The 27,865-nt window shown below is 35.9% G+C and overlaps 1 long non-coding RNA gene across 1 annotated transcript; it reads left to right on the top strand.

The window, feature by feature from the left end:
* The first annotated feature begins 7,737 nt into the window (after positions 1–7,737).
* On the top strand, positions 7,738–18,298 carry LOC137473341 (uncharacterized). Its single transcript, XR_010998695.1, has 3 exons — positions 7,738–7,928; positions 12,165–12,283; positions 17,390–18,298. It is a non-coding gene; the product is annotated as an uncharacterized lncRNA (long non-coding RNA).
* Positions 18,299–27,865: the final 9,567 nt, after the last annotated feature.

The raw sequence follows: 27,865 nt of genomic DNA, 5'->3' as shown, positions 1-27,865 counted from the left end.
TGTTTTTGTCACCATTCCTGCAGGCATTCAAACACTGTGTAGATGACACTTGGGGACAAGGTTTAGTGGTGAAGATAGCAGTTAAGTTAATGGTTGGACTCAATTATCTTAGAGGTATTTTCCAGCCTAACTGATTCTATGCTTCTACCTCTTCAATATGGATAAATGCTTTTGCTTTATAAATTTTATATATTAAATAGTATGTATTTAATAAGCACAACAGCCACTTTATCACTAAATAAATACAGAAATATTTTCAACACTCAGCCATTCATAAAAATCTAGCCAGGACAAGAAGTGCATAGTAAAAGTTTGATATAAGTTCAGCAGTATGAAATCCTAAGATATAATTTTATTGTTATATCATTATTGTAAATTTATGAACCCTGAAGTTGGATAGTTTCAGTTTTTGTAGTGTCTCCAGAATGCAGCATTTGTCAAAGATAACCTGTTTACTGTAGAAGCCAGGTGAGAAGACAAAAGATAAAATCTGACGTGTGTGCAACTGCTGCTGGTTGGCATTTTTTATCTTGGTATTGTGAATGCTGTGTTGTTTGCAACACCTCCTAATTCTGAAGTATTTTTTACATTTCATCTGTCATCAAAGTGAATATATTCTTGACTTTTTCCAGTGCTTCAACCAATGTAACATTTTCCTGAGAGAAGTAGTTTTGCTTTTAGGACCATCAAAAGATTCACTGTTTGTTTGGCAATACTTTCTAGATGCATACAGGCCTGGAACAGAATATTCTTTCATATGCAAGAAAAATCAACTCAAAACACTAAGGAGAGACTTAAGAGGAAAAGAGTTAATGGAGGTAATGTTTGCTTGCAGCAGAAATTGCCAAAGCAGTGACAGCTTTGTGTAGAATTTTTTTAAACTACCCCTTCCTAGATCAGTAACAATTCTGCCATAGCAACCTAGGTCTTAATTTGTTGGTAGAGGAAACATTGCCAGGCACCTTTACTTTTGCCACAAGTCCTGTGGACACTAGTGCAAATCTAATGTCCTGCCTGACTTTGGGGGAAAACAGGGAATGTTCTGTCCTCTGATACTGCCAAGCAGTAATGTTCAAACTTCCTCCTGGTGATGAGCTCAGCAGGCACTTTGGGTGCTTTGGGAGTGCAGTGGGGATGGCTACTCCTCTCTGCGGAGGACAAGGATGTTGGAAGTGGGATAGCAATTAAGTGAATGTTTTTTATCTTCTGGTAGAGTTGCCTACGTTGCTCTGCCAAACCCACTAACACTCTTTTCTTCTCAGAGTTATACGACGAAAGGGATGAGTATGTCTGCTTAAGACTTGTAACCAGAAAAAAAAATGCTCACTGTGCAGTTTTTATCATGTGGATAAAATAGAGAGCATTTGGTCCTTAAAAAAGAGTTACACTGTAAAGCAATGAGATTCTACATGGACTCTTTTTTTATTGAATCACTGCAAAAGCATTTCTTAAAATAAAGATGTTTCTGTCTCATTACCTAACTGGCCTCTCTCATTAAAATTTCTCACAAGTACCATGAAGGTAGTTCTAATGTGTGGCTTCAATACTTGCAGAAGAACCAACTTCCCACAACTGTGATTTCAGTCACTGTAATGCAAAGTTTATAGCTGCTGCTTCCTGATCTCTCTTGTCTGGAGCTCAGGGGCGGTATAAAAACTGGATGTGTCAGCCTGCCAGCTGGGGCACATTAATGTGTAAAACACCGCTATAAAATAAATGGTGAGAACATGAGTTGTAAAGTTGTGATTGTGAAGAATTTAATGCTTGTTTTATGCTTTGTCTGATTCAAATTTATAATTGTGTTCCACTGCCAGGCTGTGGTGCTGATTTTTTTTTTTTTTTTTCTTCAAAAATTGGGGATAGACTGTTGTTGGGATTTGGTACTTTTAAAAACAATAATGATATTAGGCAGAACAAGATCCCTTCCCCTCACCCTTTTCCCCCTATCCCTTTTTCCCCCTGTACTTATCTGGCAAAGAGACAAATTAAAAGATGTATCTACAAGTACTGTTAAAAGAGAAGCATATGGATTATATAGTAATTAAATTTTAGTTAAATCTTGAGGGCAGGGACAAGTGTGCATTTTGTGTGTTTTCCTCTGTACTTCAACATAGACACTCCACCACTGAAACAGTTTAAGTCTCGTAAAAAGGACTTAACAAATAAGGAACAAAAAATTATCATAATTTCTCTTCAGTTCTGCAAGGCTAAAGTAAATAAAATAAACAAAATGATGCCTTGTTTATTTTGCTTCTGAATATGTATAAACAAACAAACAATTAGCAGTTATTTCAGTTGTTCCAAGCATTCAGTTGCACAGAAAATATTTATAAATCACTCCTGCTTTGTTTTTGAGCTTTGACTAACTTGACCTTGTTAAAAAGATCAGAAGGGGAATAATAACCTCAACCTGACTCTTCCCATGTCTTGATTTCTTCACTGCCCACTGCCCATTGCCTGTAATGCTGCTGTTCAGGCTGCATTTTAAGCTTGAGCCTGTGGAGATGCCATTCAAACTTAGTGTTTACCAATGGGTACCACAGAGTGGTAGCTCAGAGCCCTTCTGAGTTTTCCTATGCTTGTCTCAAATACCTCTCAGCACGAGTAAATTATAACTTTTAATGGTGTAACTAGAGTTCAGCTTGAAAGGTAAATCTGGCAATTTATGTGAGAGTTGCTCAGTGGTCTTTGTGGTTTTTTGATTGGCTTAGGGTATTTCTCATGATCAAACAGGAAAAGCGTTCTCAATGGAAATAATTTGCAGAGTTTTTTCAGAAGCACGAGGTGTATTTTAGCTGAAATCTATTATCCATCTGAAAAAAAAAAAAGAGCAGCTTTCTTTATTTGAATCTGGTCATCTGTTTGAACACGATCTTCTTTTATTATCTGCAGTAGTTCTCATGGGGATATTTAATTTATTTATAAAATTAAGCCTTTTCATTATCTTCTGATTTTCATATGGAAAATGTTTGTTTTACTGAAAATTGATTTTGCTGCTCATGGATAGATTGGTGAGGACTGTATACTATGCTTATGAAGGGAAACACTGAAAATATAAATCTGGAAAAAAGCTAAAGCCTACCTATTTCTTCACTCTGACTTTAGACAGTGTCTGTTTTAGATTGCATTAGAATTCATGCACTCCTTCTCATTTCAATTAAGTAGCTGAATACTTTTAAATTTTTGCTGGCCTGAAAAGAAAGTCAAATGTTTCATATTTTGATAAAGTTTATCTCAAGATTTCAGAGTTTAAATATGAAGTAGACTTTCTAAGAACAACATATATATCTTTGATACTGTCCTGCAATTAAGACACTTCTAAATAGCTAAATGGCTTTGGAGTATATAAGATATTATGCTCTTATGCTCCAGTTTCTGTCGTGGCATTATAGGAACAGTGGTATAGAAGCTTTTTGTAAGCAGATATATAGTTATGTAGTTTGAAGTATGTTTCCAAACTAATCCAGTCTCTTTCTAGGATACATTAAATTTTATAAATTTTCAGAGGGGGTTTGAAGCAATATTCTATCTTTCAAACTGCCTGTTTTAGTAGATATTCTGACTGGTGTTAGCATAATGATTTTCTCTGAAACTGTGCGGAGGTTATTGTGATCTGATTCTTAAGCTTAGGGCTTTGTCTGATTTCAGATCACTTTGGGCTGTGCTCCTGGCAAGGGGATCATCAACAAATAGGCCAAACTGTGTCATCTTCCAAACAGCAGAGATTGCAGGGCCTGTTCCTGAGGAACCTCTCCATTTGTGAACCTGTGTTTCCTCTGATTTATTCCCATTAGCAGGAAACAAAGAAGTTAGAGAGTAACTCCCTCTTTTTTCTTTATGTCAAAGGGTTTTCTTAAACTGGGAGTAGTTCTCTGGTCATTAGTGGGCTTAATATAGATTCTGGCATAGCGAGGAGTCTATAATGGTTATAGATAATTTTGGCTATATTTTATGGGTTATTGCTTATTTGTCTCTTAGCAAGAATAGCAGTTGCTTGACACAAATATTTGAGTAATGCTTTCTATAAATGGAGGTCTCAAGATGAATTTGGCTTCTGTCATGGGCAGACTTCTTTCAAGTACAAAAGTATGCTTTTATTTCATCAGGAACTCATCTTTGTTTCTGTACCAGAACAGATTCAAATATTAAAAGAAGCTCAGTAAATTGATGAAAACAAATAGTGTCTTTTATTTCCTGGTGATAAATTGTGATCTAAATTAGGATCACAATTAAAAATTCGTAATTATCGCAACAATTAAAATTGAGAGTAACAGATGGCTTATTACTTAAAATCCTGTTTCACAAATCAGACCGTGAGTGTTAAAAGGCACTTATTGCCACACTTGAATGTTATTTGGCTGTAAAATCTGATTAAAGTCACAATCATGGTAACAGTATCTGGAAAGACAGTTATGAATTAAGAAGAAAAGGGAAAGATATGCATCTTTTAAAAATACACATGCAATTCCTTCCTGTAGTCTAAACAATGCCCAGCACATAGGATCATATGGTCTGAAGTGGGTTTGCTACTTCATGCCTTCTCCAGTATTCCACCATCTCCAATGCAATGCACTTCCAAAGGGCTGCCTAACAAACCAGTCCTGTGGGTGAGTAGTCAGGTGGTACAAGTGTAGCAGGGAAGGAGTAGTGGTCTTGCAGCAATGTGCTCGACCCACCAGCCGCTGATTACCTCTCTTCTGAGAGACAGAGACATCTGTATCTTGGCCAAGTATGGCTGGGATATATAAGACTCCAATTTGCTTTCCTGCTCCAAAATAAGGTCATGTGTCCTTGCAATGAAATGGTATTACTGGCTTTTAACTGTGGGTGTGTGTATTTTAAGGCTCTAATGGGAACTTCAGTTGTAGATGGGTGACAAATCTTTATTTTCTAACCAATTTATATTGGAATTTTTCCCCTAACTATAAAAAACAACTGTATACATACTTTGTCAGAGGGACTTTATTTTTAATTTTGTCCATTTTTGTGATTAAGTGTCATTAAAATTTACATTTTCTTCTCCAGCTTCTTTGTGTTCTAATAGTATTTTTTACAGGAGTGTAACAATTATAAAACAGGAGTACTCGTTTTCACAGCAGGAGTTAGGGGCCAGAGACAAAGCATAAAATGAAATTAAAATTGTATAATTTCTAAATATAAGAAGGATAAATCCTTTTTGTCACTATGTTGTGTTTTAAATTCAGTTGCTTGGTTGTGTGATTACACAAACTGGACAAAACTAACAATTTTTTTTGTGTTCATAGCAATGGAAAAGAATTGTGGAGTGCTTAGTAGGAAACGAGACATTTAAAGTTCCTACAGGGAAAACAAAAACTTCTCTCATTGTAGACAAATTCAGAATTAATTTCACGCTGCCCCTTGTGTATTACATCTTTGATCCTGAGAGGGCTGTGTATGAGAAACAAAAGGTAGAATGTGGTCAGAAGACTTTTCTTTTCCCTCTCTCTGACTTTGGTGTCCAGCTGCTCTGCATTTTGAAAAGTGAGAGAAATAGTTTGTTGAAATACAAGCTAGTTCTGGCCTAGGATTGCTTAGCCAGATCTGTCTACAAGGAGCTGCATTTTCAGTGACTGAACTGTGGTTCAAACTATGGTGCAAAACTTGCACCTTTTGCTGCTACTTTTACCACAGCCAAGCAAGGTCTTTCTCTGCTCACTCTTAGCTTTAGTTCTTAAAGCAGGGAATGTAAAGCCAGGCAGCAGAGGGTACTGTTTAACCTTTTCTTCACGCTTGCTTGCTCAAGGTGTCTCAGAGTGCTCGAGTGGAGCAGTTGGGCTGGCCAAGAGGGAGTCACGAGAGGTCTTGACCCAGCATGTGCAGGATGCTGGGGAACAGGCTGCTGCCTGCAGCAAAGTGCCTGCTCTCTTCATCAGGTCCAGGAGAGTCAAGCTGCCTATCACTGCTGCCTCTGGGAGGAGAGAAAGGAAGGTAGATCAGTGATTATTTCTCAGGGAATTTTTAATCCCCTCTGTTGGCTGCTGTCCTTTCCAGTCCTTCTCATCCCTCTAGCAGTGATGACAGCAGCAAGCCTGGTCTCCAAACTCTTGTCTTTTCTCCTGGTAGTTTCATGCTCTTATTTGTGGAGTAATATGATTGCGTTGCAAAAAAGTCTCACTAGCTTTGGCTCAAATTTTCTTGCATTGCAATCCCAGGTTTTTGTTAGATTTGCAATGAATAGGAAGACAATTTTTCCTGCTTGTCTCACTTTCTCTCTTGTGTGAGACAACACTGACTACCTGCACTCTTCTGTGAATCTGTGCAAAGTGTTTTATATTGCCTTATGGAAACACTGACACTTGGATCCCATCTAAGTATTGAAAAGATTTTCTTTTAAAAAGACAATAAGGCAAACACTGGTCGTTTACTGAAGAAAAATGTAAAACATTCTATTCTAAGATTGGTGAGGCAGAATTTTTTATTATCTTAAAAGCTTATATTGCAAAACAATTTCAGCTGGAGTTTTATTGCTAGGGGAGATTCATACTGATGAAACCACAGACCGGTTTTTTGCAGGTTAAAAACATACGGTGAGTTTAATTTAAATCCTATGGAAGTTCAGTCACATAAGGAGCTTGGTTTGATTTACAGGTTATATTCTGTAGCCACTTTACAAAACTTGTACTCATTTTTCATGTTTGATGGCCATATGTCTTTACTGCATTTTGAGACTATGTGGCCTCCATCTGGTGGCTAATTGAACATCTGAAATATCTTGTTACTTGATAATTAATGATTCTTTGTAGACTAATCAATGCAATATCTGACTGATACAAAATGAGTTCAAAGAGAAAGGAGGATAGATTTTTGGTAAACGACTTACTATTTATGTGACTCTTCCATGGGAGTGACACAACCACAGGAATGAACTCTTGCCTTTTAACTGATTTTCAAGTCAAGCGTGACATGGGGTCTGATAAAAAAAAATAATGTACAAATGAAAAAAAGTGAAATGCATATTGAAAGGATAGCCTATGGAGTTGGAGAAGTGTTTTGATTACAGATAAAATAAATAAGTATATCCTTACACAGGCCAGGATATACAAACTGAAGAATGGTGTTAGGTCTGTATTGAAATGAGAATGTCTGTGGAATTTCAGTCAGTAAATGAAAATGAATATTCCTATTTCTAACTATGATTTTTTTTTTTTGTTCTCAAGTTTCAACTCCTCAGCTTGACAATAAAGCAGGAGTTAAATTTATTACCCTTCTTTATAGGAGTTTAGGAGTGAATGATCTATACTGCTACTACAGATTACACCAAAAACCTGAGTAATTTTTCATTTAAATGTATATCTTACAAGAAAGCAGTGGGGAAACTAGGTTTCTTCTGCTGTGTTTTCTTTGAACTGTTGGGTTCTGTATGAATCTTCAGATCAGTCAAAATCGGAAGCAGAAAATGTTACATATAAATACATATAATCCTCAGTTGAATGGTAACACAGTGAAAATTACAGATTTCCTCTAAATTTTTAGTTAAGGGGTTTAGACTTTTGAAATAATGTAATTTTTTTCTCATGGCTATTCAGTATTTTCTGAGAGGTGAGCTATGTCCTCCAAGCATATGCAGCAAGGGAACAAGTAAAGAAACTCAGTAGTAGATAAGTTAAATGTTTATCAGCCAAATCAGTAATCCAAGTGGCCAAATATAACATAGACATTAATTGAAGTGTAAAATATTGAATGAGTATAAAATAGATGTTCATTTTACAGCCTGCAGGAGGTGTTTGCAACATTCAGGTGCCAGCCACCACCATGTTGTATTTGTCTGTCTGACCTTGATTATGAGGAATATGCAAACCATGACAAAAAATTCTTGTCACTGTTTGTTAGCACAGCTGTCTCAGCAGTAGAAGAAAGAGAAGTAAAACTGGAGTCAGCATAGAGGAGGACATAATCATCAACTTCAGGTAACTCTTTACCAGAAATGCTCCTCATGATTTATTTTCCAGAGCAGCTGGTATGTTTATCAGGAGTTTTCTGTAGCCAGGATGTTTTTTTCCACTAACAAGTGGGAGCAAGGCTTTATTTTACAGGTGTAGTTTGTTGTGCAGTGCTGTGCTGTTACTGCCTGTGTTATGGTTTAACAGTCTCCATTTGGCCAGGGAATGGAGAATGACTGAATGATGTCCAGTGGCCTAAGACTATAGCCTCTTTTTGGATGGTGCTCTCAGTGAGATGGTAAGCTCTCTGAGGATGGCTCCTGGAGGGTTTTGGCTTTTTTGGGTTGGGGGCAAGAGACAGTGTCTAAGAAAATAGTCAACTTGAGAATTGGAGACTTTGCTTGTCTCTACAACTGATGTTTTTTCATTTGAAACAAAAAATTGGTTTTAGAGCAGATTGAAAGTATGTGAGAGTGACCATAATAACCTGGTTACATCACTCACCTGGGTGATAAGATACTCAGGTTCTTTATTCACAAGGATATTTATGGATATCTCTGCAGCTTTGATTTTAATAAAGTTGTTCACTGCAGGATAATCTAAAGGGCTGCACTTAAATGCTGTTTTGGGGAGTAGAGGCTAATTTGAAATTTGATCTTTGCATATTTTTAGACAATTTAAAGTTTCAAAAATAACTGATTTCTATGAGAAATCTAAGAAGTTTTCCATTTGGTTTTATCTTAGCTGAATTTTATTGTTTTTAGTTCTAAGACCAAACTAATAAGATTTATACACATGTATTGTTACCTGTGAGCAATACTTCTATAAACGGGATATAGTGCACAATGGGTTTTTGTAGTAGAGGTACTCAGGGGACAAATTCTGTATCTGTAAGGTCAATTCCAAACCTATCAACAGAGGTGAGCTGTAAGAAGGTCCCTGATGACATGATAAGATTAATATGTATAATATATCTCACGGTGAGAGACTGAGATGCTGATGGTTATCTTCTTACACATTGTTAAGATCAGTAATGAACTTTTCCCACTTTGCTGAATCCACAGGTGGTGATATCTTTCTACTCATTCTTTCTTTCTATTTAGTGCTTTTCCTTATGTATTTTCTTAAGAGTTTTTTTTTGTTTTCATTTTGCTGTATTGTTATAGAAAATAATAACCAAAATGGCCACATACCTGCTTTACATTGCAGCCAAATTGTTCTAAAATAAACCCTACATATGAGTATGTATACACATAAATATATATATATGTATAAAATATGATATATATTAATAATATATATGATACATCTATGTACCAATAATTATAAACACCAATTATTCAGTGTTGCTTCACTCTAATCTAACCCACGTGATCTATTAACAAGAATCTGGGTTCCCTTAGCCTTCTGGGGTGGGTTGTAACACTCATATCCATGCAGGGCCCCAAAAGATCACTTATTTATTAGCTTTGCCTTATAAGTCTGTCAGTGTGGCCATTGGACTGAGAGACAGCAACTCTGTCTCTTAGCCCAGGTGCACAACTATTGCCAACCTGATGCTGGAGGCTTTAAAGTGAAGTAAAAGTTATCTTTAACGTCTCTGTGCATGTATATTTGCCATTAGTGTTTAGCATCTCAACATTTCAAGTAGGCTTTTAGAAGTAGTTAACATTGAGTTAATTTTCACTCACACAGGTAAGTTGGCATTTACAAAATTTTTTAGTAGAAAGATGTAGAATAGCGTTACTTTGACACAGGAATGGCAGCATGCCTTAGAAATCATGGATGGTTTATTCAGGCATCTGTATGTAAGAATGCATGCATTTGTTCTCTTTCAGCCCTCCCTCTCTTCTCCCTGAAGACATACACAGAAAGATTGTTTCCATGGTTCTAATTTTTGTTCTTCGTGTTTTTCATCACTGTCACAATCCCTCACTGGCTGTTTTGATGTAAATTGCTCCGTTTTCAAATATGGACTCTTCATACTATGCATACAGTGCCCAGCACAGTGGGACCTCATTGTTTTTGGATGGATACTGCTGTTGCACACATAGAAAGTGGGTTTGAGAACAGGTATTTTTTTTATGCAATCAATTTATTTTAGTCTTTGAAATGTCAGCTCTTGCCATAGGGGTTCAGTGAGACTTGAGAAAATATGGGACAATTCTAATGCAAATAATTGAATGAACTGAATATCTTATCACATAGATGTCTTCTTAAATCTTGGGTATAATGGGTCAGACTCATTACTGTATTCCTGAGTGGATGATTAAAAAAACCCAGAAACCTGACAAACCATCAAAATGAACTTGAATACAGTTGATTTTGGATCTTTCCTTCCTGTAGTTCTGTAGCATAGCTAATGCTTTCTGAATGCCAACAGAAATTGTTCCTGCTGAGACTGAAATTGGTGGCAAATGCAGAATACATGATGTACTTTATATATTTTTTTCCTTCTTTGCTGATGTGCAGTAATAAAGTCGGTTTTATCTGATGCAGTTTTGTGACTGTATGCAATGAAGGCACTAGGGGAGAAATGTAAGTGATAATGATGCCTTAGGAAGTGTTTTATTTACCCTGTTTGTGAAGATGTATTTCATAACTATGCTCTTAAATATTAAAAGATTATTTTTTATGTGCTAAGGAAATATGCACTGGTAAAGTACATAAAACCACTGCAAATCATCTATGCCTAATATAAATTACATCTGTCATGGACATCAGCAGTGTCAATTTATGCTGCTCCCCCAACCCCCAAATGGACCCAAGAATTATGAAAGCAAAATTGCTTTTTGAAAGTAGCGTAATTAGGTGACACTTTCACTTTTTGGGACTTTTTTGTCCAGTTTGAATGCCCTCATAGAACCAGATTTGATGAGGTTTTCAGCATTTTCTGAAGATGTGATACCCATACATGCTCTCAAAATGTTCAGTAACTCAGTTCAGTAACTGCTCAAAATGACTAGTCAGTTTTAAAAATGTAACGGCCTTGGCCTTGCACTTTAATTGAAGTTAGGCCAAATACCAGTAGGAAATGAATGAAATTTTTCTGAAAAATACTTGACTGATTTGCCAATTCCTCCTTCAGTCTATCAGCGGACAATGCCGTAAAAGTATTGATGCTTGAGGCTTTTTCATTTGGAAACAGGCTTAAGTACTTACTGCAAACATCTATGTACTTCATTCATGGTAGGAGTGAATTCCCTTCAAGAAGACTTAAGAAGTGTAGGAAAAGAATTAAATAAGAAAAACAACTCAAATGTAATGTAGAGCATAGCACAGAGGTGTTCAACAACAGTTATCAAAAAAGCTTTCTACTTTAAATAGTCAGTGCAATGAGGGTTTCCAAGATTTCCCTTGAGAAGGAGGGGAAAAATTAAAACCAGAACACGGAAAAAAAAAACAACCCTAAACACCAGGAAGGTAAATGTCTTGCACACCTGAATACCTGACACTGACTGGTGAATACCTGACACTGTTGTGACTTCTCAGCTGAATGTAATTCAAAGAAAATTAATACTCTTTAGCGCTTCTATCTTTTATGAAGTTTACAATAGCAGAAAGAGGAAAAAAAGTTTTAAAATTGCTAAGCTTTAAAAATGCAGACTCCAGATGAATGTGAATGATAGTAGCAGTAGATGCTTTGTTTCTGATCAAAAGCCGCTTCTGAGGTCTGTCTTCCCTAACTATAGCTTTTAGAAGTAATTTGCACTTTAATTTTTCTTCCTCTCTTTAAATGGGACACACTACCATTTCACTCATGAACAACTAAAAAGGGCTGCTAGAGGATAGATTTTTGTAATGGCTACTTTGCAGTTATTTTTTTGTCTTAGCTGAACAGTGTTCAGCACTTTATGTACCTGTCTTGTACCTGCTGCATTTTAGAGTGTATTTTCTTTCTGTAAAATTATTTCATTTCCTATCACTCCCACCTTTTCCATTCCTGTTTCAATTTTCCTAGGGAAAATAAGTTTTTAAAAATTATTTCCAGACTTGTTTCACTTTGGAAACCTTAAGCTTGCAATGAATGATCTAAACTTTTACAGGCAAATTTAAGGAGACTGGTGGGAATGTAACACGAAGTTGTGTTCTGTGTCTGAATGCAGTGCATTGTGCTGGGTCACATAAGATGTTAGATGTAGTTGAAGTGATACCTACCCCGTAGGCATCCGGGTTTGATTACTAAAATCTGGTTTAAAATTAAACTGGATGTGTCGTAAATGCTCTGCTGTTTTGAAAAGCAGCAACCATTTTTCTTGGCAGGACAGGGGTTTGTGAGCCACCTGCGTGGCTGTTCCTCTGCCCACCTCGCTCTCTCCTCTGGATATTTCTCCTTTTGGGCTGTTCAAGTGTTTCCTGGGGATAATCTTCAGCTGGGTCAGGTACAGATTTTTCTTCTCTAACTGTGGCAGCGCTGGAGAACTGTGTTCCTCAAGAACAATATCCACAGTTTAAGAGTGTAAGAGGAAGGGGATTTTGAAAACATTATATATCTCTAATGGATTTTTCTAATGGACAAAATAAAGGGAGCCATTTCTTCCATCTGCTCCACAATAAACTCAAGATCTCTTTGACCCTGGTATATAGTATTATGATTTAGTTGACATTGTTGTGTTCAAAGGTTGGACTTGATGAAATTAGGGGTCTTTTCCAAAGTTTATGATTCTACGATTCCAAAGAAATAATGTTTATTTTGATGTGAAAATTCTTATATTTTTAACAAACCAATCTTGGAAACCAATAACAGTACCAAGAACTATTTGTAGATCAGAGCACCACAGGATTAAACTTTGATTATCAAATGTGTGAAAGTTTGCATTGCCACATAATTGTGCAGCATTATTGGACTATATTTAAGTATTTTGAGTTATACCAGCTAAAGAATCTACCAGCATTCTAGTACATTGAGAGAAAAATTTCTTTAGAGCAAGGAAAGGTTATTGTATGAAGAATTACTTTTCTGCAGGTACCAAGAGATAAATTACACTGGTACATTTGATATTTTTTTATATTTGATGTTTTTCTTAAAGGATATAAATATCCATTCATGTATAATTTAATGTTCTTATGGTTAAGTGCATGAATTAGCTCTTTTGGAGCTGGAAAGATGGGAAGAACAAGTTTACTTAATTAAACACTTTTTTCAAGGAGGGGTGTATGTGAGAGGGGTGATAATATGCTGCCTCAGAAATTTTAGAGCTGTAGATGTCACCAGCATGTTGCAGTGTAGGTGGGAAAATGAATGCATTGTATATATTTGCTTTGCTGTCTCAGCATTCTGTCAGAGAAGTTAATAATTCCTTATATCTGACAAATAAAAGGCTCTCATTTCAGACCCCACTGTTATTTAAATTTCAGGTACAATCCAGAGTCTTAATTTTTCATGTTAGAAGGGCAGTATGATTCTTGGAGTTTTGGCGGCTCTCAGGTTTAATAGTGGTCCAATAAAGTATTTCTCTTGGGGTTGGCTTATGAATATGGCCAGTGAAATAAACCACTCTTTCTCTCAGTACACACTAGCACAAGTGATGCTTCTGCCTTGATGGCCAATAGGTGTGCTTTTTTCCTCCTCCCCCTCTCTGTTCAAAGTGCCATTCTGGCAGGCACTGTGATTTGCTATCATTCTCACATCTGAAAAAATGGCTGACTCTTCCGTCCCTCAAGGCTCTGAGACAAACTCATTGCTGATGTGGAATTCTTTATCTTCTGAATTATTTGATGAAGCTCACCTATGAAATTCTGTTTCCTCTTCATTTATTGTATCTGATTTTGAACTAAGCACCTGTTAAAAAGTGGGAGTGGAAGGAAAACAGGACAATAATTTAATTTTAAAGATAATAGCGTAAATTAAGACAACGGAATGCTCATGACTTTTTCCAGTGATTGCTCCCATTGATGCCAAAAATTACTGTTGCAAAAAGATAACTTTTATTACAGAAAGAAAAACTCATAAAATATTAACAAGTTAAAAATTTTGAAAATTCTGTCATGCAAAATTTATAAAATAAATTAATTTTAAAAGACATAGTTGTGTGTTTGGAGTGTAGATGTCCTTGTCTCTACAACTTTGGTATTCAGCTAAATGAGCCTTATTGTTTTGAGCTTTTAAACTCACAGTGGAAGCTTAGATAACATTTAGGATTTGATTTTTAACAATTACAGAACCATAAACTGTACAGACTTGAAAGAAATGTTTTATTTAATTTACATTTTGAAAGAAGATATTCAGCTCCATGTTTAAACTCTGTGGATACTTCAATCCTAATCCTACACCCACTTGTGATTAACAGGGCACGTGCAGGAATTTAGTTGTGGGCAACCTTACCATGAAAGGTGCAGGTTTTCATGCTTTTTTTGAGGATTTTTTTGAAACTGTTGTAAAAGTAAGATCTCCAAAAAATGTGCAACTTGTTAATTTTCATTGTATTGTAGGATACTTTTAATACTATTATGAGGGAGAAGTTTGCATTGCAGTCTATTTCCATTACATCTTTCAAATCTGTACTCAGTTTCTGTTTGGGGTGAATATTTATCTCTGTAAATATATGTAGTGTGGTCAAAATGGAATAAAAAAATTACCAAATGGTTTTAAAATATTTTATTTAGATGCTTGAGATGATGCCTTCTTAATGGGTCCCACTCTATGAGAAAAATAATGCCTTTAAGGGTAATGTATTTCATTACCAATACTGTATAGAGTGATTAGAGGTAAAAATAAATTTTATCTTAGTTGACAGTGACATAAGTTAAAAGCAAAATTTCAGTGCAGGAATACAGAATAATTTGCTGGTTCTTTGAAACTTTTTCATGTTCAATCAGTTTGAGGATAATTAATTAGTTACTCATATCAGTAAGTTAGAGAGAAAAATACTAAAGATATGTGGTATTTTTAATGTGGAATAACCTATGGTTTCTGTGTTTGGTTTTGTTGTTTTGGTTTTTTTTTTTTTAAGGCAAGGTCTTTAACAGCTTGGGCTAGGAGCCAAATATTAATGAATCATATCCTTAAAGTATAACATTATATTAAAAAGTTCTGAAATGGTTTGTTTCAGTTACACAAACCGCATGTGTACCCTGAGACCTTGACCTAAGTGAAATGAAAAGATTTTTTCAAACCTGCCTGTTGAATGGTATAAATGGATATTAAAGACCTGTTTCCCATTTGGTGCTCTGATTCCAGCTTTTGAATATATGACAGGTGGAACTTGTTTTATTCCTGTCCCACTGTCAGTGACTGCAATAACTGGCTATGCTGCATGTAGTGCAGGATGAGTAGGTAGGGAAATGAGAGTGGGAGTGAGGAAACTAATGCTATATTGCCCTTTAAAATTCCTAGTACTGCATGAAATTCAAAGCAATATAAATACTAAAATAGCATTAGTCTCACTTATAGGGAATAAATAGTGTTACATTTCAATACAATTTTTTTTGTCATGTCATTTGCTCTGTCATATGTTGCTAATTAAAGATTACAGGAGAGACGTCCCCTGAGGTAATATGCGGTTACAATCTCCATTTGAAAAATATTTTCTTTGGATGTCCGTTGACCTTTCCACATTTGAAATGTTGTATGAATTTTCCTGTGCTTGCAGCGACCTTGCCTAGGTGACTTTCAGTCTCATGTTCAGGTACATAAGTATTGTTGTTTTGAACTGTGATGGCCATATTATTCTTCAGTGGTTTAAAAGGAGAACCAGTTGTCTCTTCTTTCAAGCAGCTGTTCCTTATACAACAAAAGAAACAGAACCATATCAGCTAAGTTTTTCACAGAGGCAAGGTCACAGTAAGTTGCAATACAAAAATACATGACTTTTTGAAGAATAGAAAGTTTAATTTAAACGGTGTTATGCAATGAACAAACCCCATTTTTTGCAAAATATCAAGCTGTTATGTTGAATGCAGAAAGTTAGGCCAAGTGCTAGATAAGTTTCAAATGAAGAAATGATAAATTACTATTGTATGAAAGCAGGAGAGCTAAGATAAGAAAACCAAAAGGGACGGACTTGGTGGACAAAGTAATTTTTCCCTTTTGTAAGATTATATTTATGAATAAATTTCCCCCAGGAACAGAACTGAGTACTGGCGCAGTATGTAGCAGAAGATGTTAATATCTCTTCATGGACTATTTGTGGAAATTTGATGTCACCCTCCAAATTTTATATTCCTTTTTTATTCTAATCAATAGTAAAGATTAGAAATTAAATGAATAATAAAGAATTTAAATATCACTTAAATGGGCCAATGATATTTCTGATCTATTGAGGCCATTTCTGCAGTCCTTATACAGCTTTGAGTTGGGCAAATCTCTCTCTAAAATGAAAACTGGCTTTCTTTAGAACCTCAGAAACTGATTTTTCATAACTCATTAATTGATTGGATTAGACATCAATTATTAATTAATTTATTTTAGTGATGCATTTATGAAATAATTTCTTTCTGATCAAGTTGGAGTCTGCTCTCTGCTGCCTCCGATGTTTCATTACTACTGGGAATAATTAGGAATTCTTTAGCAGGTAACAATAGTGTAACTAATTTTGCTTTACAGTGCTTTGCACTTTGACATTCACTTAAATTAGCTTTGAATATGTTACCTGATTAGATAGTAATTTTAATCTAATTTTTGCTAGGAGAGACACTTTGCACAAATAGCTGAATAACAAGTGTTGAGTGTAGACAAAAGGTACATAATGGAAGGAAATGTCTAATGGAAATGCACATCACTCAGCATCTCAGGGAGGTAAGTGTCTGAGTGCATGAAGAATATTGCTACGGTGAAATATACTGGTGTAAGTTTTTTTAAGTGATGAGAGTCACAGTTCTGAGTCACACAGGAAATTTAAAGAAAATTATCTTTATAATTCTGTCTTTGATCTTCTTATTTTTAATCTAGTTATCTGTGTTGTCTTGCTCCCAAGGAGAATGCATGTGTGAAATATGAAATTAGGTGCTTTAACAGACTTTGAATGAAAGTCCTCTTGAAAATCCATTCTGTATTCATGCACATATTTGTGTAATTGTTTGGCAGACCAAATCCTATGGACATAAGAGGTAAACCTGCTAATGGATTTGTAGCTAAATTTTCAGAATAGCATTTGTGTATGTTAAGTCTGCTTTTAGTTAATATGAAAAAAATGAAAAAAATTTATATATTTCCATCTTGAATTCTATTATCCCATTTTTTGTTGAAAATAATGGTCCCTAGATCTACTGAGAACAGTAGTGTATGACAGTAAATTCTATTTTTTTACAGTATTACAAAATGTTTATGACTTTCTGTAATATTAAACTGCATGATTTCTTCTTGAACCTTAAAATTTTATTTACTTTGTTTTGTTAGCAGCTTTTGAAAGTATACTTGCTCCATATTTATCAGTAGCCTAATTGAAGCTGAACAGCTGTGGCAAGTAATTGCAATTAAACTACAACCTCCAGTACTATTGAACGGACAGGAGTATTTGAGTCTGACATGTTCATTGATGTGTTCACAGCCTGAAGAAATTTAACAAGAATGTCACAATCCATGAGGAACAACTAGTGTTTCTCCTCTAACTGCAGCATTCTGGATAACTTTAAATTAAAACTAAAATCTGTGCTTCATCACATATGGCATCCTGACACGACAAATTTTCTTAGGGGTAGTGTGTGAACTGGACAAGAACCCAGGAAGATTTAAAGATAACTTTGTAAATGCCACAGTCAGCACTGGCTCTGAATTCTATAATTACTCATCATTTGACCAAGAAATTTCATAACTTCAGTGGTGCAAAATTTTCTCTATATTTGCGTGGATGTTTTTATTGGTTAAGAGAAATTATTAGTGCTAAAAAGACCAGGCAGAAGAGAGAGATCAATTTTAGGTGCCTTTATCTGCATGTAATAATTCTGCTAATAGTTCACTACTTCAAATCATTGAAGACAACCTCAGGCACAGATTTTAGGGAAGGAATAAGTCTTGCAAAATATATCCACCACAATTTACTTTTAATTTACTTAATTCAGTGACTTAGTCTGAGACTCAAAGTCACACAAGACAGAGTGCATCTTGTGTCATTCTCATTTTGATAAGAAACTGTCTGACATTTTGAAAAATTACCTGCTCTGTAATCACAATCAGAATATATAAAAGCTCTGTGATACAGAATTGTTTCTTTATTCACACTGGACTCCTGTTCACAAGATATTACCTGAGCTGTGGATTTTGGCTGAAAAAGTCAGACTGAGGTTTTTTTCCTGAACTTGTCTTGAGATATTGTAGAGAACCATATAGGCAGGATATTCAGGGGCCCAGAATTTGAATTCTCTTGGGAAAATATAAACAACCTGAATAAGATTGTTGTCCCTATAGGAACAGTTTTCCAAGGGTGATTCAGACACCTGATTTTCTTAGGAGATGGTATTTAATACTGATATTATCTTACAACATATTATCGTAAAATATAGATACAGTATATCTTTGTATATCATTCACTGTAGACAGAGAGCATACTAAGTGAACAAGCAGAAAAGAAAGAAAATTCAATGTGTTAGCTTTAGCATTATTTTAAGGTATTTTTACTGATTTTTACTTAGAAGTGGTATTAAAACTGCAAAGCTGTACCAGCTGATTGAAGGAATCAATCTTCCATTGTATTTTGCTGATTTTACAGGAAATAATGCTGAATAGGTGGTGTAAGCAAGACCATCTATATCTGAGAAGGACAATTACACAATTTATATGACCTAAATAAAAGAAATGTGACCGCTCCTTGAAGTGGAAAATTGCTTTACAGTCAGTGTGTGAACTTCACTTCTAAATATATGCAACAGTTCTGGTTTTGGAAGATCTAGTCTGACTCCATTATCTGTTAAAAGAAGTTTTATAATTCTACATAATAAAATGAAATTATTTACAAAGACATCAAAGGAAAGCTTTATTTTTATGTTATTTCTTTCTTTCAAATGTGCTAAAATAGCTACTCTCCCCTTGTCTGAAAGAAGAAATTCAAGTGATCTTCTTCCTTCCCATATCTTCTTTAAAGCAGAAGTCCTTGAAGGCAGAAGGTAAGGTCTGTGTACCCTATTTAGATAACAATACCAAGGCGTGACTTGAAAATGGAAATTGTGAGATTCCTGTAAGAGATTTTGCTCTTAATACCTTCACATTTGTAATGTATAAAATTCCTCCTCCTTTCTCCTCCACAAGAGTAACTCAAACTGCTCTACTGCTTGAAAGGGATTTCTCTTCTGTTCCTTTTATCTGGCACATCGTTGTGAAACTTTGTATTGTTTGCTTTTATCTGGTATTTATCAGTTTAACATTTGCACCCGATGGTTTGCCAAATTATTTTATACTTATTAGCAGATTTTTTTCATTTGGAAAACATCATTATTTAATTGGCACTTCTACCATTACTAGATAATTCTTCAAGAGGCATCTAAGTATTTTTTGATCTTCCAAGCTATGTTGTAGTCATGCAGCCTGGGGTCCCAGGGGTCCGTCTGACCCCGGGCAGCCATCGGTGTCCCGGATAGCGCTGGGCTGATTGGCACAACCCGTCCGGGTCCCTCAGGCAGCTCCCAGCCGCAGGCAAACTTAGCGAGCAGCTCTTAAGTGAGATCAGCTCTTTGGTGAATTCAGCTCTTGGTGATTCCAGCTCTTAGCTCACTAAGTGCCTTGGCAGATGCATGGGGATAGAGAGAGGAGAAGGCTGTATGAGGTTCCACAGCGGTGTCTTTATTGGCAGCTCCTGCGAAGGGCTCCAGTGACAGCTCTTCTGCCGAACTGGGCAGAAATGGGGGTTTATGTAGGGTACAGGGGTGTTGGAAATTGCCCAATGGCCAGGGACAGGGAGAACATGACCTATGGTCTTACAGAGAGATAACAAGGGTCTGAATGTGGAAGAGGGGCTTCTTTGGTGCAGTCATCATGACTAGGCATTTCTTATCTTAGGCAAGTGACCACCAGGGAGGCCTCACAGGGCCTCTGACTGCTACATTGCTGGTCTGTAGAAACCTCTTGTATGTTTTCAGGACTCTTCTAGGGCAACAGCTTGCTAAGAGTTTATCAAAACTCAGTTAAGAGGTTTTATTTCCTTGTTCATCTGAAGATGACAATGCGAAGAACTTTTGTCCGTTATATTTTTCTTAATATTTTTTAATTCGATAGAATAGAATACCTTGCCAGTTTTCCCCTGTAATTTCCATTATGAATAGGAACTATTATGGATAGGAGTGTTGGTTTTGGATTATCTGGGAAATTAGAGATGTAGAATTAGTCATTAACTGGTGAGACTGATAGCGTATCACTATTTTTCTTGTATTTGTGCAACAGTTTCAACAATATTGTGTGGAAATTATCAAAAAATACTATTGAATAAAAATATTTCCATGTTTTCAGCCAAAAGATATACAGAAAAATATAGAAAAACTATTACTAAACTATTCCTTCAGGAGTCTGAAGAATATGGTTTTATACTCTAAAGAAAGTATCTCTGTAGATATGTATTTCTTCCAATAGAAAGATAATACTGAGTTTTAAAGGGCTGTTAACTCCACTGTGGAAAGATGTCAGTAGAACAAATGGATTTTAATGGGTGAGCCACTCACAATTATGCTTGATACTCTTTATGCAAGAAAGAGCTAGCAGCAGTACAAACTATCAAATAAATTATTGGTTTTTGCATTTGGTGTATTCTAATCAAACCCAGATTTTTTTGTTAAGGAACATGTCAGTTGAGAACAAGTCATACTTCAGTTAAACACAAATTACTGATATCAGTAGCTGAGGCAACCATGCAAGATTCTTAAGTTTCAAGGTTTGTTGTCTCATTGCTTTTGATACCTGTGAAGGATGGAAAAATACTAGGTTTGATGTTTTCAGTCCTCATGTTTATTTATCTAATCTCTGTATTTTCTCCAGTATCAAGTGTATTTTAAAAGATGATTTAAATTCATTTAGTAACATGTCTTACGCTTATCTTTTCCAAGTGCAAGGGTAACTTTTTAGTTCTCCTTGTGTTTTACAAGCAACTTTAGGTAAGGCATGGAGGAGACAAGCACTCTGTGACCCTCTAGACAAGTTGAATGTCCTGCAGTTTATATAAAGGAAAGCACAATGGTTTAATATGCAATAGTAGGGATAGGGAACATATTTTTTCCAGGCCTCCCTAGAATCAGCACTGCAGGTTGCTGCGATTAATACCTCCAATTTTGACACAGCTGTTATCCAATTACAAATTTTAAACCATGATATGCCTTTTAAAATAATGCATTGATTGTATTTGACATTCACTGATGTCGGAGATGCGACTAAAACTGCTGTTCTGGTCATGCAAATGACCAAGCATTACTTGCAGGTTGTTAAGCAAGTCCACTGAACAAGGAAAAAAAAAAAACTTGTGTTGTTTTCATGGGTTTGGATCAGTATGGAAACCCATATAGTAACAAGAAAAGAGGTTAAGCTCAGCAAGACCTTGCACTTTAACTTTCACACCAGAGGTTACAGTAATTACCTGAAAACTTTTAATTATAGCTACTGGTGTGATAATGCCTGAGGTTTTTCATACTCTGCTTAGTTTGGAGGAAGTCTGAATTTCACACAGCAAAAAATAAGAGAAAAATAAATGGTTCTCCCCTTCTTCATTTCTTAAATTCTACACATATCATCTATCCAATAATGCATCATTTGTACTTAATGTGAATTTAAGAAAAAAAATCGCAGGCAATTAAAAAACTCATCAGTTAGGGTTTCAGGGTTCAATGTATTCCTGCAGTCTGACAAAGTATGGGACTACTTTCTTTTTTCCCTTACCTGAATAGTCCTTATCATCATAATAATGTCAGCTCAATCAATGAATTGCAGAGCCATCTGTTATATTAGTAAGGAAGTATTATTGAGTAAAAGTGTCAGGAAAAGGTGTGTCTAATAGGACGATTGCAACTCTATTTTGTCATGAACCAAAACTCCTACTTGCTGCAGAAAACATCAGCAATAAATAAGATTGGAGGATGCAATCATTTTAGTCCTTTTCTGCCATGCACTGTTGTAGTCTTTTGTTTTATATTGCCAGTGTTCTGGAATTGTAGCAGATGATAATCATTACAGTGCATCCTGAACCATGTGTTACTGAATATCTGTAAATTTCCTCTATAATATATTCCTATCACTGCCATTATGGCTGCAAAAATCTTAGTGTCACTTCAGTTAATTGTAGAAGCTGAATGATGTTGTCTAACTTCCAGTGATGCAGAAGAAAAATGCTGCTATTATTCAAATTGAATTTTCAAGCTGAACAGTAAAAAGTCTTTAGTTCACAGCATATTTTGCACATAAGTTCAAGCAGCGTGCTGAACTGTGACATCCAGAACAAAAAATTATGTAGGCAGGTTGCTGAGCTTGCTGTCTGTAATGCACTGGGCATTCTGAGGCTATAAAGCAAAACAATGCTATAACCAACCCTTTTATATTACCAAAAATATATTTTTTTTCTTTGTAGTTACTTCTTGATCCATTGAGGAACTCCTGATTTACTGAATGTTGTGAAGGGAGCATGACAAACAGGTTTTTCTACCTTGCAGTGTTAGCCACCTGTGTCAATTATCACCCTACAGAAGGAATAGAAAGTAACTTTCAGATTTAAACTGTTACATTTGTGATCATTTCTGACAGTCAGACTTTATCAAAACTGTATGACAAAATGAAATCCTTCCTTTAGGTTTGGGTCATCTCTAGGATAACATTAAGAGATGTGGTAGGTATTAATCTCCCTTTGGTCAAATCCAGACTTTACTAATGCTACTTTTGGATTACTGATGTCATAAACCACCGCGTCCTGAACATCTCAGTGTTTCATATGAAGTCTTGCTTTGCTCGGCTTTTTCTCTTGTGGCTGATAGTTTTCTATGTGCAGGGACTTTAAAAATGCCAAAACAGACTTGCCACACTGCCTTGTCTTTTTGACAGTGACCTACCAGTAGGCTAGTTTTGGCTAGACCAGAAGACAGAAATAATTATTTGTGTGTTCATAAAGGGAATTCCTGAAGGCCTGTATATATATTAGGATACAAATGCTTAGAGAATTTGTATTGCTTGAGAGTGAAAGGAAATGAAATTTTGTGATTTTAATGCGGATCAATTTGGCAAGCTATGGTCCATGTCCCTAAACTTCATGGCATCCCACACCTTTTGATGGTTTTCCCTTCAGTGAAGATTTTTTTTCTTTTTTTATATTGGGTAGGTCTTGTACAATTCTTCTCCTGTCTTTTCTGTATTCTTGTTTCATTTTTTTCCCTTGAGTTTGCTATTTCAGTTGGGTTAGTTTTGGTAAGTTTTGGTCCTTTACACTTTATTTCATTTCATTCTGATCCATTTGATTGTAGTTGCTTCATTTCCAAATTTTAGTTTTTTTTAGATACGTTCAATCCATAGCTAAATTGAGAGGAATTGAAATGTTTTAAAAAACAATGGACAAGATATTTTTCTTTTTGAAATCAGTTGTCAATTAGCGGATGAAATTGGGATTATAAATTTTGTATGGTTTGCATGGCCAAGCTTTGGTAGTGGAGGGGGCGGAATACAGGGGTGGCTTCTGTGAGACCCTGCTGGAAGCTTCTTCCATGTCCAGCAGAGCCAATTCCTGGCAGTTCCAAAGATGGATGTGCTGGTCAAGGCTGGGCCAGTTAGAAACAGTGGTAATGCCTCTGTGATAACATATTTAAGAAGAAGAAAAACCAGTATTGCACAGATATAATTGTGGCCAGAGAAGGGTGGGGTGAGAATAAATGAGAGGAACAGCTCTGCAGACTCCATGTCAGTGGAGAAGGAGGGAGAGGAGGTGCTTCTGTTTTCACAGCAGAGATTTCCTTGCAGTCTCTGGTGAAGACCATGATGAGACATACTGTGCGCCTACAGCCCATGAAGATCCACAGGGATGCAGAGATCCACTTGCACTCTGTGGGAGAGACCCACACCAGAGCAAGTGAATGCCTTAGAGGAGGTTTTGATCCCATGGAAGACCTGAGATGACAGGGGCCCATGCTGGATCAGCCTGTCCTTGAGAGACTGCGCCCTGTGGAAGAGTAACCCATGTGGCAGCAGTTGCAGGTTACAGAGATGTTCCCTGTTTGCTGTCTATGCAAGCCCATATTCTTGTTTTACCAAGATTCTCTTGGTAATTTTTTTCTAAGATGACAGCACATCTTTTTTGTTTCAGATTTGAGGTATGCTGTTGCCCACTATTTCTGAAACTTATTTATTCCTACACCATCTTGCTTCCAAGGCAATTTTTTTTCTATATTTAAGTCTAAAATAATTATCTTGAATTCAGACTATTCCCATGAGATCTAAGGTGGTTCTTAGTTTAATATAATGACATTTCAAACAGTGTAGAAATTCCTTTGCCAAGTGTCTTACATTATTATTAAATATGCTTATCACAGGTAGCCAATTCTAAAAATCTCACTGGAAATTGTTGCCAAATCATTTAATGAGCCATGGAATACACACCTGTTTTAGTGTTCTGTTTACACTAAAAGGAAAAGAAAAATGAAAGGACTGAGGCAATAATGGCTCTTTTAATTGGCTTTAAATTCTTTCAGATTTGAAACATTATTGCAGTTGAGTGACAATGTTCCTCTACATGCCTGTATTGCTCATCCATCCACTCAGTAGCTGAGACTGTGATTTGTATCCCAACAAACTTGGTCTCTAATACCTGAAGAAGCTGAATTAATAGCTATTTAAGATTCTTGTGCAACCCATCCTCTTGGAGACCTTATAAAGTTTTTAATAGTGAAGAGTAAAGAGGAAATGGACTCTTGCTGTCATAACTCTCAGCTTTCTTTGTTTTTTGCTCACTGAAGATCATATTATATTTCTTGTACTTCTTTTTTGAAGTTTCCTGGTGAATATGGACTACAAGAATTAATTTAATTTGTCTTCTAAGACTGTATAAATGTATAAATTTGTATCATCAGTTGCTTATGGCTCAGCTGCTTTCCTAATTGATCTCTTCCACTTTGCATATTTAAGTAATATTCCATTGTTTCCATTCACTCCGAAAACAATACTGCAATCACTGACAGTTTTACGTTCCTAATGATATTTTAGAACATTTCTGCTTGACTCCATCCTATTCTCTTTTAAATTATGGGTACTTAATCTGTCATTTACTAACTTTCATGTAACAGAAAATATACTGTAATCCACTAGGATTTCGATGTTTATGACATCTGATTGATCTTAAATACTTTATTGCTTTTTAATAGCTAGATGCATCCTGAAACTGAACGTGTATTCTTTGTTAAATTCCCTATTTACCGTAAAATCCATATAAGAAATTTCATCATCTTTATCAATTCTTACAATTAATGTCAATATCTTCCTGATATTTCTTCTCAGAAATTCTTCTGTTCTCTTTATTCTCATCCCTGAAACATTAGATACATTTATTCAGCTATAAAACTTAGTAGTGTTTCTGAGTTCCAGTTGCTGGAAAATGAAAGATAGTTAATGGACATATAAAAATACCAACCTCAAGTACTATTACAATAAAAGTTGAATTGTGGAACAGTTATCTGCAAGTCAGTGAGGTATTAAAGTAATATTTAATGGTAAGTAATCAGATCACATGGAGAATAGTCAGAGTATCATACACAGCTTCTGAAAGCTGTGCAGTTTTAACCTTGAACTTGACAGCACAAAAATAGCTGTTCTGCTTGATCTCTTTTGTTCAAAAGCAGAAACAATGAAAGAAAACTTCACTACAATTTCTTCATCATATAGGAGATTAGCAATGATAAATCCTTATTTTTCTAATAAGGGGAGTGCACTTCTGTAGTGTCTGCAGTAACCTCCACACTGCTTCTTACGATTTTATTCTACTTTCTTCTTAAACCCAATTTTTATAAACTTCCTTATTTTCCATTATTTACCTCTTTGAAATTTAATGTGCTCAGCTTTTTTTCCCAGAATCTGCTGTATATATGCTTTTGTGATCATTGTTTAAAACCTGGCACTTTTGAAAGAGATTTGAAAGTTTTATGAGATTTGTTTAAATCTCATACATCGTGTAGATCCACCTTAAGATTCATTAACTAGCTCTTTCTTGATACAATACTCAATAGCATTTACAAGTTTTATCTCTATATGATGGTATTCCGACATGAGGTTTGTGCAGATTTTCAGAACAGTGGAAATTATCTCTATATGATGGTATTCCGAAATGAGGTTTGTGCAGATTTTCAGAACAGTGGAAATTACCTTATGGGTGTTCTCAGTTCAGTCAGAGAGAAAGAGAGAGGTTTCTGCCAGGCTGCGCCTGGGAAACAGTTGGAAAGGAATGTAAATAATTATCTATCTCTCTTGTTGTTCACATTGTTTACAGACATGTTCTGCCACCGTGCATCATTCAGAGCGCACCAATGGTGTGAGATGTTTTTACTCTAAGACCAATGAAATCGGTCTGCACGATGTTCCCTACAAGTAGAGCGGTACATTTGAAATAAATCAGTTCTCTTTCACCTTCTGAATTGGAGTCATTCTGTTCCCGTCCTGCCTCAACAGTGACATTATCTGGCAGAAATTATTTGCCTCCTTTGGTGGCCTACTTATCTCTCTAAGCATATTGCATTTGTTGGGTGTGGGTGTATGGCTCTTTGATGACATAAACTCCAAATCTTAATGTTCAGATTTAGGCTTGGAATTTTATACCATGCAGATTTTGTGTTAATTTACAGGTTGGTTAATTTGATTTGATAATTAATTTAAGACAGAGAATTACTGTTCTCATAACTCAAATTACTCTACCTTTCCTGAATATGTTATGCTCTGCTCTCACACAGAGAGCAGATTCTCACAGATTAATTGTCTGACTCCCATAAGTTTCCAACACATATGGTATATTAATCTGGTATTTTATTTTGGATCACATATTCCAATTCCTCCATCTTGTTTCTTAGGCTTCCAGCATTTACAAAATGGAAGACATGCCATTGATTGGTTGCATTTGTTGTCACTCTTTTAAAATGGCTGTTTGCTTCTTGTTTCTATATTTGATTATTTCTGTCCCCTGACCTATCCTTTTTTCTGGGAATAAAGATTTTTTTTGTATTCATATGTACAAATGTTATCTTAAACCCTGTGTATTTTTTCCTGTCAGCTTGCCCTCACTACTCAGCATAAAGTTCACTGTCAACCCTGTTCATTTTAATCATCTGCACCTTGGCTCCTTAGAGCTGAATTCATGCCCTTTGCTTATGTCCAGAGTGCCCTCAGTTCCTGAAAAATTGAAAAATCCTTCTTTTACAGCAAGTTCTGAAACTGTACATCCATTGGTGTTCCTGAACAAGTGTGGGTACTCGCAACACTTCAGAGATGCTAGCAGAGACATTGGTTGTGTTTTCTAGAACTGTGTATTTTGGGTCTGAAATTTTTCCTCTTGCCTATTTCATTAATATAGGTGGAGAAAACAATTACATTACTCTCCCTGACATTTCCAAACTGGTTCCTTTTAATGGCTCTACCTTCCTGTCTGTTACCTTCAGAAACCCAGAAGCCTATTTGGCTGAGAAAGGAGGCTTCCACCTGTCCAAAATATTTTCTGTTTCCAGAAGGGTATTTTACAGAATGATACCCACCAGTGTCTTGTGTTAGTCTTCTCCTTGCTAGACTTTGATGTTTCTGAGCATTCCTATGAGCCTCTTCACCTCTGAAATCCTGCTGCAGTGAAACCACTCCTTACTTGATCATTTAATATAGTCTTGGGTCTCTGCTCATTCGCTGAAGCTCTCATTGCTTTGGAGAAGCACAGAACATGTTTATTCTGGTCAAAGAATTTATATTGACAATTAATTGCAGTCTCTGCACAAGATTGTATGATATAGTAACTTTGATAAGGGCAGATTTTTGTTATATAAACCACAATTACCTGCATGCTTCACCTCATATGCTAAAGCCTTATTCACTAACTGATAGATGCATGAAAATC

This window comes from Anomalospiza imberbis, chromosome 4, assembly GCF_031753505.1.
Source record: "Anomalospiza imberbis isolate Cuckoo-Finch-1a 21T00152 chromosome 4, ASM3175350v1, whole genome shotgun sequence".
Classification (NCBI taxonomy): domain Eukaryota; kingdom Metazoa; phylum Chordata; class Aves; order Passeriformes; family Viduidae; genus Anomalospiza; species Anomalospiza imberbis.
The sequence above is the reverse complement of the archived record's forward strand: the minus strand, read 5'-3'. Positions and strand labels throughout refer to the sequence as shown.